This window comes from Alligator sinensis, unplaced genomic scaffold (assembly GCF_000455745.1).
Source record: "Alligator sinensis unplaced genomic scaffold, ASM45574v1 scaffold280_1, whole genome shotgun sequence".
NCBI lineage: Eukaryota > Metazoa > Chordata > Crocodylia > Alligatoridae > Alligator > Alligator sinensis.
The window spans coordinates 2,633,960-2,645,022 of NW_005841835.1; the positions used below are offsets into that span (position 1 = coordinate 2,633,960).

At 45.7% G+C, this 11,063-nt stretch overlaps 1 long non-coding RNA gene across 2 annotated transcripts in view; it reads right to left on the reverse strand.

Annotated features, from left to right (window-relative positions):
- Positions 1 to 10,373, reverse strand: part of LOC102379636 — a 20,718-nt gene extending 10,345 nt beyond the window's left edge. The window contains exons 1-3 of one of the 2 annotated variants that reach the window (XR_322838.1): positions 10,273 to 10,373; positions 6,045 to 6,121; positions 5,202 to 5,281 (exon numbers count right to left, since the gene is read on the reverse strand). This is a non-coding gene — a long non-coding RNA (uncharacterized LOC102379636). The remainder of the gene's footprint in view (positions 1 to 5,201; positions 5,282 to 6,044; positions 6,122 to 10,272) is intronic. The other variant, XR_322839.1, reaches the window with a different exon arrangement.
- Positions 10,374 to 11,063: the final 690 nt, after the last annotated feature.

The window sequence follows — 11,063 nt, forward strand, 5'->3', positions numbered from 1 at the left end:
CCTACACGAGGAGGAGGGAGAAGGAAACGGACAGAGAAATTAGAGTTAAGAAAGGATGCCTATTCAAATGTACAGGAAATAAATTAGTTTCTTCTTATAAGTGGCTCCTACTCTGGAATGTGGCCAGAAATCCTGTGCTTATGTCAGTACTTTTCAGTATTTGTTTAGGGAAATGGATAATTATAGGGCAGGAAGGGATTTCAAGGGTCATTTAGTTCAACCCCTTGCATAAATAAAGTATTCAGTTCCTGAACATCTCAGACAGAAGATGTTTCTACTTCTTCTTTAAAAACCTCCAGTAAAGGAGAGTCTACAACTTCCTTGGGCAGCTTGTTCTATTGTTCTATAGTTTATACAGTTAGGAAGACTTTCCTGAGAATTAATCTAAATCTGAATTGTTGTGGTTTAAATTCATTGTTTTGTGCTCTGCTCTCTGTGGCAGTTCTTCTCTTCATTTATGGTAGCTTTTCAAGTAATAGAATCATAGGTTTGGAAGGGACTTCAAGGGCCACGTAGTCCAACCCACTGCTTATTCCTAAAATATTCCAGACAAATGTTTATCTGGTATCTCCTTGGAAATCAGCAATGAATGAGATGGCTACAACCTCCCTGGGCAGCTTGTTCTGACAGTACAAAAGTTTTTCTTCTGAGATTCAACATATCTGTCTTCCTGCAGTTTAAAACCATTGCATTGTGTCCTGTCCCTATGGTAAGGGCCAACAGTTGTTCTCCCTCTTCTTTATGGCAGCCTTTCAAATGTTTGGAAACTGCTATCATGTTTCTCTTCTATTTCCTTTTCTCCAAAATAAATAAATAAACCTAGTTCTCTCAATGTTTTGTCTTATGACTTGTATTCCAAACCCTTTTATTATCTATGTTGGTCATCTCTGGATCCTCCTCAGTTTCACTCCACCCTTCTTAAAAAGTGAAGGCCAGAACTGCACGCTATACTCCCGCTGAAGCTTAATCAATACGGGGTGTGTCTACACAAGATGCTATGTTGCTGTAGTGATGAACTATGGTGATGTAGCATCTGTGGGCACAAACTGTGATGCTGATGCTACATCACCGTAGCATCTAAAAATAACTGTGCTGCTGGTACTGTGCATAGTCATTTAGTACTAAAGCAAACACTAAATGACTGTGCAGTGCCAAATGTGCAGTCAGGGGCATGTGTAGACATGCCCACTGAGTAACGTGGTGCTATCAGTGCATTGGGGCAGACTCCGGTGTCACGTGTATCAGCATCCCTGCACTGAAAAAGATGGTGGGGGTGCTTTAATGAAAGTTCATTTGATAAGCTTTAGTTAAAGTGCCCCTACTGCCATTTTTCAGCACCTTGCATAAATACACTGATACACTTGACACTGATACACGTGAGCTCCCGGGGCTTTAATTAAAGCACCCCCGCCCCAACTCCTGGAGCATATGTATAAATGCCCAATGGGGCAGAAATGTCTCCAGTATTATTTATCCAATTAATAGCAAGTTGCAGGTTGCAATGGCTCAGCTTCAAGAGAATGGCAGGAGATGGCTCTGAATAATGCCTTTGTTCAGATACAGGTTCAAACCTGCTTTAAGTGGGGGCCTTGTTACACAGTAACTTTAAGTGGTTTCTGGAGCTGTTAACCTGGATTAGTTGCATGTTAACACCTCTTAAATGGTTTAAAGCACTCATTTTAAAGTTATGCCCCTCTAGTGCAGGATTATGTCTAATCTGCCTAATTTTGTACCAGTTCTATTAAGGTGTGGCCACTTCAGACAGCTGTTCCACCCAAGCTGAAGTCCTCCAGCATCCCAGTATTCAGTGGCTCCTCCCGAGTCAGGGTGAGAGGGGACGCTGGGGTGCTGTAGGGCTGGACACAGTGCCTTTGCCCCACTGTTCCCAACAGGCAGAGATAGCACCACAGCCCTGGAGCTTGCTCACTCTCCTTGGGCCCAGTGGTCTGGGAACATACCTGGGGAGGTGGGCACAGGGATGGGACTTCCTGCCTCTGCTGGGGTTGGGAGGCAGTTGTGAACGATGCAGCCTCCCCTCCTGCTCTGTGCACCCCAGCCCAGATGGGCAGTGCTGAGCCCTGCACTCCATACCCAGAGTTGCTTGGCTGCTGCACGGGGGTTCAGGGGCTTCAGGTGCCTGCCAACCTCAGCCACTGCTGGGTGAGCCAGGAAGGGGGAGCTGGCAGCTGGACGCTTCACATCCCAGTGGAGTGCGGGGTCAGCAGGTACACATTTCACAGCTGCTTGGCCCCACTGGTGTGCGTGTCCAGGTCCTGAGGACCCAATCCTATTTTCTTCCAGAGCCCACCCCGCCCTGTGACACTGTGGCCCAGGCTGCTGGCAAGCTGGGTGCTGCCCTGAGCTCCAAGAGGCCTGATCCTTTTCAGAGCTCCGATGGTGCCTGGGTGAGTGTGGGGCAGGGGTGTGGGCTCAGAGAAGAAAAGGACTGGGACCCTTGGAGCTCAAGCAACAAGCTGGCCCCATCGTTAGCTCCTAGTCCTGCCCTTAGTTACCAAACCTCTAGGGGCAAATCACAGCTGTGCAGATGAAGGGCAGTCAGAGGTGGCTTAGGTATGACTGCTCCACTAAGTTGAATAACATTAAGCTGATTAACATTTGTTCAGCTTACAGTGTAAGGTGCAACAAGGCCTTGAGAAGCTGGCTTGTAAGCAGGTTGCATAGCCTGTTGGTTTTTGCAGGTAAGTTCTGTTTCCTGAGGACCTCCCCAGCTAGTCCTCTCAATTATAACACAGTCTTTGAGTAACAAGCCATCAACAAAATAAACAAGACCAAACCTTGCTTCCCTGTTTTGGGCTCCAGGAGGTAGGGTAGCCCTTTGGTTCTGAGCCTGGCACAGCAGCTTGGCCTCTCCTTGGTAGCAAGTTTGTTCTGTTCACAGTCTGCCTCTTGCTTGCAAACTGTTCACTCACCATTTGCTTCCTTTCTGCTTTCTCCCCTGGAGTTTTAAGATCCCAGTGGGAAACTCCATCATTATGCAAATACCACGCAGCTGGGCTTTCAACAACGCTGGCTGTTTCCTAGTAAGTGGACAGGCCACCCTGTTAGTGACCTAAAACCTGGGCCACCACTTCTGGGTAAGTACCCTCGCTGCTAAACTAAATGTTGAGAGGACCACAGAGTGAAACAGAATCCCAAACACTCAAGGGCGTAAGACTGCAGTTAGGCAGCTTCCTATGTGGCATTCAGATGTGTAGAGTGAAATAGGATTTAGTCCATTATAATTGCTGGTATTTTTCTTTCAACAGATATCGGGGAAATTAATCTTCCATTATTCCTAACTCACATTTTTTAGCTATTTTGATTACTAAATTCCTCATCCTTCTCTTCCTGATTTTTGTCATCAAGAATAAGTCTCTACTATAACATCATTACTGTTCTTAATCCCATTTATCTTAATCTCATGTTATCAGAGAAACATATAGGCCTTTCTCTTCCTCTTGTATATTAGACCAAGTATGTATATTCTTGACATACTATTCTGTGTCCTTCTTGTCTCCTTTACCTCTCTTTTCAGAACAAAACGTATTCCTCTCAGTGCTGTTTAATCCAATGATCATATTTATCTTGTTAAGTCATGGCTATCTATAAAAACAAAATGACTAAAATCATCTTATGTAAAGAAAACTTTCTTAGCACCCAGACCACTGTTCACTATTTGCTAACCTATGATTTTCTTTTTCATTTTTAATTTTTTTAGGCTAATTGGAAAGTGGTATTTTTTTCTCAATAAAATAAATAATTTATGTTGCCCTCACTATACCATTTGAATATACAAGATACCATGCTGGTAAGTCAGATCCAGTATATATGAGCTATGGAAAATTAAATTAAAACCCGAGGTGGTACATTTTAATAAAGGTGTGGATTTAACTATACTAACTGTAAACTTTCTGTTGCTCTTTAACTTGTGAGCACTCCACATGATTACTTGTCCTCTTTGTCTGTGAACATCCACAGTAGGAGATGGATAATGTACATTACTTCAGTGTAAAAATATATGGTGCATATGAAGGTACAAAGGAAGGCTAAGTGGAGTTAAATCTAAGTGGAATTCTTATTTCTTCTCTAAAAAGGTCACATCTTTCAAAATCTTATGATTAAGTTTTAGTATGGCTATTGAATTCTTTCCTGTATTCTTTATACTTCCTCCTTATAATACTTGACTTTATGTATTCTATTAGATCAAATCCTGTTTATGATGTATAGACAAGGGAAGGAAATTAATTACTGATAATTAATATCCTTTATTTGAGGCATTCTGGTTTTAATGTTTGTTTTCTTTTAACTATTCCCTCAGTTATAGCATTTTCTTGAATTTCACATGTTTTTTCTCACCTTGTATCAGCTTCTGCTTTCCCTCTAATTGTACTGTTTTTGATTTTATATTTTTTACCTATTCCAACTGCTCCCTCTTGCTTTTTTCTTTCAATATTGTGTCTCCCTGAATAGACTTTTGTTTTGATTTTAAGGGTGGTTTTTATTGTCTTCATTTTCTTTTTTAATTCTTGTTTAGATCCAGAGGACTTTAAATATACAACTCTTTGCACCATAAAAAAGGTTGATCTCCTGCTTTAAGAGCCCTGGAGGGATGAGGGAAATAAGGAAAATTACAAAGACAGATGTGGCTGCACAAGAAACCTTTAACTATCTGCAATTAGAAAAGAGATACCCAGAAATGAACATATTTTGACTTAAACAATTTTATGACCACTGCATGAGAACTGTTGCAGAGATGCATATTGGCTTTAACTTTCCAGGGAAATGTTCAGTTGTCTTAAACATGAGACCAACCTGTGATTCCTTACCTCATTTATTATGTTTACAAATTTCTGTAAGTGATGCAGGAGGTCTCAGAAAATAACCTGGTTACCTACACAGCCCCCTTCTTCATTCCCACTGTGTGACGTGCTTTGCATTGTTACACGGAGTGTGAATTACAGTTGTACAGGCACTCTTAATTCTGGCATGTCTCAACATTTGAGCATTTGACTTCACAACTTAAATATTCTTCTAAGATAGTAGTGCTTTTGGATGTGTTTTCTCTTTTTTTGTAAAAATTCTGTTGTGATACCAAATTAGAACCATTAAAGCCACCAGACACATTTCTTCAACTTGAGTACTGGAAGTACTATCTACTTTTGGGGATTAAGCACAAAATGGGGTTGTGAAAAATTGCTTACCCCAGTCTTTCACCATGTTTATTATGGAATCCCTGGGTTCAATTCCAACTATTCTCCAATCCTCCGTTCAATTCCAAGTTCTGAGGGTGAGTATAAAGTAGGAGAATAGAAGGGATTATAATCACTAGTTTATCTCTGACCCCATTCCACCTCCTATATATTTCTCTTTCTTCTCATCACTCTTCCCTGGCACTTGTAATTCTTATACTTTTCAATCAATTCAACTGTTTATCTCTTTTGCCTGCAATTCACTGTTGCCTGGGTACTAGCCATGGCAGAACTGAAATAATGGTCTTCTTAAACTACAAATAGACATCACATTTGTCCCAGGATAACCCATTTTATCCCAGGACAAAGACAATCTTTATCCTTATCTTATCCCAGGATAAATCTTAAAATGTTCATGGGATGAGAAGTACTAACAATTTATCCTGAGATATTGTAAAGTGTATTTGAATGGTTGTCTTGGGATTGCAGCACTTATTTGTTGGTAAAAAAGTGGCAGTGCATTCAGCTGCTCACTAAACCCTGATTAGAAAGATGATGTGTATACACATCAACCCCAGGGGCAGGCTCATGGCAAACTCACTACAGCACTGGCATCCAGGTGGTTGGTCTGTGGAGAAAGTGGCTGGCACCACACAGCTTGGAGGAGGCCTGTGGAGTGGCCCAGCCCTGGAGGGCTCCCAGGATAAAAGGAGAAAGAGAAAGAGGGAGCACCGGAAGTCCTACCTGATACCCTCCCTGCACCAGGAAGCCCCTGCAGGAGCTGGCTGTTGGATAACAGTGCCAGAGCCCAGTCTGCAGGGGGAAACCCTTTGTGGGACCTGGGATCATGCTCACCTGCAGCAGTAGAGCTGGGGATCAGTCCTGAAGCAGGACCCCTGCCAAACCAGAAGAAGCCACAGATGTTCAGGAACCTGTGGGGGAGAGAACAGGTATTGGCGCATGAACCACAGCTGGTGAGGCAGGGGATGCGTGCCTGATCAAGCAACTGCTTGCTTACCACAATGATGACGGGTACTCTGAGGGCACCTTCTGCTGAGCTTAGAGCATGGAAGTGAAGCAATTAGAGGTCCCCTGCTTACCCACTCTGTTCGAGCATCTTGTGTTCAGTTATAGTTAAGTTGTACATTCATTAAGGTGGGAGAGCCTAACCATACTCCTGCAAAGAACAATGTGGGCAGGAGTTCCTAGGGAATGAACAGTGCCAGTGTCCAGTTCCAGAGCTGATTACTTGAAGCAGACCACCTGAGTGGAAAGGGGTGAAGTGCAGAGGAGGAGAAGCCTCATAGAAGAAATACTAGCAGAGACTCTGGGTACAAAGAAAAGAAATACTGAACAACACCTCCAGGTAACCTTAAACAACACCAAGTGGTGGCAGGCAAGTAGGCCCCAGGATTCCGCTCAGGACATGCTGTTGGCTTAGAAATGGTATTTAACCAGTTTGCTTTTTGGGAGTTGACTTATAGGTATAGATATATGTATTAGAAGGGTTTAAGATGGACAGCAGGGGTTAATTGTTTTCTAAGAAGCTTGAGTGTTACACATACAGTTTCTCACAGCCTTCAAGGCAGACAGGCTATCTAACATAACAAGGCCAACAGATGAACACACATTCTGGTAAACAGAGGGAGTATGTACTACATTGCCCATAACACAAGATAAAGTAACACTAGCTACCAAGGGCCCAGAGCAGGGTGGGGCTGAGTCCTGGTTTTGGGGGAACAGACCAAGTTAGGAGAAGGTCCAGAAAGCTACATGGACATGTGACCACAGAGAGACAACCAACCAGAGACAGCCACAGATGAGAAGTCATCAGGAGGCAAGGACTATACAAAAGCAAAGACCTGAAAGTAACAAAGTGTCCCTCTCTTCTCATCCCTTCCCATCCCTCCTCCTCATAGGGGTCCCCATCCCCATCTCCTCAGAGGTTACCCAAGGCTACCATAGACAGAGGGCATACCACGAGCCTGTCTTATCCACCCCAATGGAGTGGGGCTGTGGGCCTTGGCATTCCACCTCCAGACTGCTGACATCTGACACCTAAGAGAGCCTCAGAGTGAAGGCTGCACCCTGGCCAGATGTACTTTGACTCTGGTGACAGCCCTAGGATTTGGTAGATATATAGAATTGCTTGATTGTTTGTATCGCTTTTTTATCACTGTGTATCAATAAATTTGTCTATTTATTGAATGGAAAGGTTGTGGTCAGTCTGAGGGTGGGTCCTTCTCTGGAGCAAGGCCGTTGTGTTCTAAATCCGGAGCAAACAATGCTAGTGGCAGAACTTTGGGCATGGGTCTGCCATACCAGGACATTTCTGTTCTGGGACAAATGAGGCACAACTTGTCCCATGACAGATGCAATGTCTGTTCCTACCTTTACAGTTGGCATCACCGTGGGCCCTAGCAGCTGGAAGAACTATTGCAGGAGAAGACCTGTTCATCCTGTATCTAGAGTATAGCATCTCCATTATAGTGTCTGTCTGCTCACTTTGCTCTGTGAGGATGGCCTATGCTCATCTGATACACAGGAGCGATTTCATGATGGAGCATGCTTGTTGCAAATGGAATGTATTGCGAGTAATGCTGCCAACATACTCTGCAGAAGAAGGCAAAAGAGACTTTCATATACTTAGAAGTTGACCAGATTAGATATATTTTCATGGAAGTGGCAAAAAGGGGCTAAACTTCAAATTACACAGGAGACAGGGTAGAGTTTCAAACTTAACGTGACCCCAAAGCATGCAGTGCTAGAGTTGTTTTTCAGCAAACTGGATGGAAGAATTTTCCATGAACAAAGCAAGTTGTTTCCCCCAGCTTTATTCTCAGAAATAACTGAATAATTTTAGCTGAACATTTTCAAGCGTCATACTGAGAGGGAGAGACTTGGCTCAGAAAATTCCAGTTCGAATGATTTTAGCTTGGGGAAATTTATAAGCAATTGAAAAAGCATGATCTTATAAAATGAACCATGGTGGTCTTAACTACAGGCTACCTTCCCCACCTGTGGTAAGCAGATGGAAACAAACCTTTATTTTATATATATATATCTATATATATATCTATATATATATAGATATATATCTATCTATCTATCTATAGTGCCATTTGGATGATGATGTGCATGTCATTATCTGCAAGAGTCTGACAAGTGTTTCCAGGTAAAATGCAGCAGCTCTAAGCTCTGCTCCACTATATGAACGTTACTTTATTAAATGGGCCACTTTATTTGTGTATTTAAGGCCTCCCAAATCTCTTGTGAGTAGTTTCATATACCTCAGCTGAATGTAACTGGTGGATTTGAGTTGTTTCCGCACCCCCTCCCCCTTCATTTTCTCCACTTTGCTGTGGAGCAGAAGTTTACTATTAGTCTGCTTTCAGTGTGACGGGGGCAACCTTCAAGGCCTGGTTACAGTACCAGCCCACCCACCTGTCTAGGGCAGTCTGCCCGGTCTCATCTGCCATGCCTTGTTAATATACTCATTGTAATAATGCTGGAGGCTGCCCATTTAATGCCCTGATGACTAGGGCTTTACACATGGCTCCGACCTCCCCTTAGTGTCCCCGGCTTTGCAGATGTCATCATAAGTTGTTCCTATTACCAGTCCAAGGCCAGGCCAAACTCTGCCCCTTGCTGGGCCTCGGTCACTCCTTCTGGCATTTGGTCCTTCACTGGGCCTCATTCATACCACCCACTCTCACTAGGCCTCTTTCGTACTGCCCTTCACTGAGTCACTTTCAACCCACCGTACTCCGTGCCTTACGCGCCACACGGGCTTCCAAGCTTACCTACTCTCACTTGGACTGGTACCTCACACAGCCCTCTACTGGCCCTGTCTCCCACACTGGGTTGAACTCCATCTCTAGCCCCACTCCGGGCTCTTTGGTTCCCCTTTCCAGGGGTCACCAGGGTCTTATTACCCCCCCCCCCCCCCAAAATGGGACTCAGGCAGCACATAGACATACTTGGCCCCTTCCTGTTCCCTTGCTGGGGCCACACTATTGTCCCCTTTTCTGGGGCCAACACCTCTTCCTCCTTCTCTGGGGCCACTTGGGGTCTTACCCTCCCATGAGGCTGAGGCATCATACAGACATGCCTGTCCCCTTCCTGTCCCCTCATGGGGACCAACTCCACACCCCCTCCCTGGGGCTTAGGGTTTGATACCCCAGGGGCTCAGGTGTCCATGTACATGCCTGGCCCCCTGCTCTTAATTACCCGCCAGATGGTGGGAGCTGGGGTTATAAGGTGCCCCTACCTGCTTTTCACTGCTGAGGCAACTGGCCTGGCACTTCTGGGGAGCTACCTCACCACAGGCAGCCCCATCAGGCCATTCTTCCTTGACAGGGTACAGTTTTAGGTCTTACCCAGTGCCAATACGGGCCTACCTGTCCTTGGTCTAATTCTCTCTCTGGGGACCTGGCTGTAGTTCTTGGTCTGCTCTCTCTCCTGGGCCCATTTCTTACACTGACCCACTTCGGGAATCCTCCCCTCCAGAGGCTGTATTGCATCCTCCTTCATCACAGCCAGCATGCTGACTGACCTCTATCCTGTTGGCTGTGATGTCCATGTCCCAACCTCCCCCCTGGAGAAGACCGTCAGCTTATATAGGCTCTGGCCCCACCTCCAGGCCAGCTGGGGCACCAGAGGGCTCTCCACAGCCCTGGCCTGCCCCTCGTGGTGGGCTCAATTACCCTGCAGCCTTATGGCCCTGGCCCCCTTACACTGACCAGTCAAGGGATCAGCATGTCAGCGTGGGAGCTGCTGCTCTCCATGCTCCAGATGGGATTCCCCTCTAGGCCCCACGACAGAGCCATCACCACAAGCTGGGCTGATGTAGCACCCCCACAAAACTGGATGAGGCCTAGTTCCCCTGAGCTCACCTGAGCCCCCTGGCTTCACCCCTGCCCTATCTAATCAGGGCCTGCCTAGCCCCTGTGTAGGCCTGCAAGTTGTAAGCCCCCTTTCTAGGCTGGGCCTTGCTTTCTCTAGGCCTAAGCCTTCTTCCTGGGGCTTGGGACCCTACTTGGTCCCCAGAAACCTCCTGCCATCCTCATAGCTCCTCCCTTACCTCCAAAGTGCTTCGAGCACCAGCTCAGCCAGGAGTTGTTTCAGCTGCCAGCAGCAAACTGCTGGCTCAGCCCTGATGCCTGAGCTAAAATGGAGGCTGCTCAGTCCTCTCCTCTGATCACATGGCCCATCTAGCAGCCATGTGACTATTTTATCAGGGCCTGCCGCACCTGGCAGTTGCCCTGCTACCTGCTGTCACCCTCAAAGTGGCAGGTGCCAAAGGTGTTCTGCCACATGCCTTCCCCCTTAAAAGAGAAGAAAAAGATAAGTGGCTCCCAGTCTCCACTTTTCACCATGAGGTAACAGTAACACTCCAGGGAGGTCCCCAAGGACTGGAAGAGGGTCAATGTTGTGCCGATCTTCAAGAAGGGGAGGAGGGAGGACCTGGGTAACTATAGGTCATTTAGCCTAATTTCTGTCCCAGGGAAAATCCTGGAAAAATTCATTAAGGAGTCTATGTGCAATAGGCTTACAGAAGGTAGGATTCTGAATGACAGCCAGCATGGCCTCATCGCGGGCAGGTCTTGTCTTACCAGCCTCATCTCCTTTTATGATCAGGAGACTTGCCACCTGGATAAGAGAGAGGAGGTTGACATTATATACCTCGACTTCCCAAAAGCTTTCAATCTGGTATCCCACGATGTTCTTGCAAGAAAATTGGAAGACTGTGGGCTTAACTGTGAGACAGTCAGGTGGGTAAGAAACTGGCTGCGGGGCAGGACCCAGACAGTTCTAATGAATGTATCTGTGTCATTTTGGTGGGAAGTGGCCAATGGCCAATGACCGCAGGGG